Below are 1,686 nucleotides of genomic sequence, written 5' to 3' on the forward strand. Positions count from 1 at the left end.
TGCAGGAGGTGACTAAATGGAGATTTCGCGAGCTTTGCATTGTCTGAAATGCATTGCACCAAGGCATCGCCTCTGGCAACCAATTCAGTTACAAAACATCGTGAATATTAGATGAACTACCTAGTGGTGTAAAAAAAAAATAAAATAAAATAAAAAAAAATCGTTTTCCATTTTGTACAGGAGTAGATTAGGTTGCACATACCCTAATATTCAAGCCCCAGTACAGTTATGTGGTGCTACAGTTCCTTTCTCACTAAACATGTGACCAATCATTGCATGTAATCAACGAGTTGTTATAGTCAGGGCAAGCCGCACGCCTTGCCGTCAACGCTTTGCTGTGGGCGGCGCGCTTGGGAGCTTGCGCGGCTGGGGTGGCAACGGGGCGCAGTGATACAACTGATAAGTGTTTAGTTTTACATGCTTATTTCGAGCGAAGAACTGCATGAATTTTCGTAAAGGGAAAATAAACTTCTTTTATGAGAAATTCTATAAAATAAATAAGAAAATTAAGGAAGTTCTCGCACTAACTTTGTATTCTTAGATTTCCTTTAAATACGACGCTATACCGCGCCCATTCGCCCAGCTGAGCTCCGGTGGTCCGGTGTGCAGGCTTCAAACCTGTAGCTGACTAACGTCAGAGTGGTTCGATTCCACCTGCTGGGCGATAGGAAAGAACTATAGTGTGTTCAATTCGGTTTCTCTGCGTAAAATGGTGGTTTTTTGTTTTGTCTATCCGTGCAATGTCAATGGTTTCTGTTCCATTTATTGAGGAGAACGAAGGGTTAAAAATTCAATCTGTGTAAATAAGGTCTAATGAAATTAGGTTTTCTGTGTGTGAAATGCTGCTTTTTTGTTATCTCTTCTATCCGTGCTACGTCAATGGTTTCTGTTCCATTTGTTGAGAAAAACGAAAGGTTAAAAATTCACTCTGTGTGTGGTTGTTGTGTTGCCCTTGCCGATACCCGTGTCACACCGCAAACACTACGTTCCTCCTTTCCTCTGGGCAGTGTAATGAGGCAGGGTGACTTGAATCAAATTATTGACAAGCTCTACTGGAATATGTACTTAGCAGAGCAGTTAAATAGGACATAGATATCCGACATTCTACATACACATTTTTAAAAGTTCCTTGTGCATTACTTTTCCTCTTAGCTATAATCAGTACTATTGAAACACCACCTCCTATAGGCCCCAAACGCCTTTCCTCCCTTAATATCTTGAATGGTTCTATACAGCCCCCTATTGGTACATCATATGGCACAACTTCCCTACCGTAATTCTTTTATTAACTCTCAGTTATTTATCATTCTCTTGAATGGAACAGACATATAAAGAATTTTTAAGCTGTTTGCATCATTTGCTCTCTGCTTCTGGTTATGGTATTGAACGTTGCCATCATTGATGAAATTTGATGCCCATTCAATTAATTTTTGTTTTGTTTCTTTCATCAACTCTAGTTTTCAACTGTTTCTTTTACCAAATTTTTATCCTTCGGTCTAACATTCTTTCTAAGACCTTTCAGAATAGCTTTCCTTAGTTCATCATATTCTATCACGAAGCTCTCTCTATTATCATTTGATTGAAACTTATGCCTTCCTACAAAAATTGCCTTGTCCCGAACGTACCAGTTAAAATCTCAAACATTATGCAGGTCATATGGTATTACGGGAAAGTATTCACCAAATA

General features: G+C 39.1%; 1 non-coding gene across 1 annotated transcript; it reads left to right on the forward strand.

Annotated features, from left to right (window-relative positions):
• Positions 1-577: 577 nt before the first annotated feature.
• Positions 578-664, forward strand: Trnastop-uca. The gene has a single exon. It is a non-coding gene; the product is annotated as a tRNA-Sec (tRNA).
• Positions 665-1,686: the final 1,022 nt, after the last annotated feature.

This window comes from Schistocerca piceifrons, chromosome 2 (genome assembly GCF_021461385.2).
Source record: "Schistocerca piceifrons isolate TAMUIC-IGC-003096 chromosome 2, iqSchPice1.1, whole genome shotgun sequence".
Taxonomy (NCBI): Eukaryota; Metazoa; Arthropoda; class Insecta; order Orthoptera; family Acrididae; genus Schistocerca; species Schistocerca piceifrons.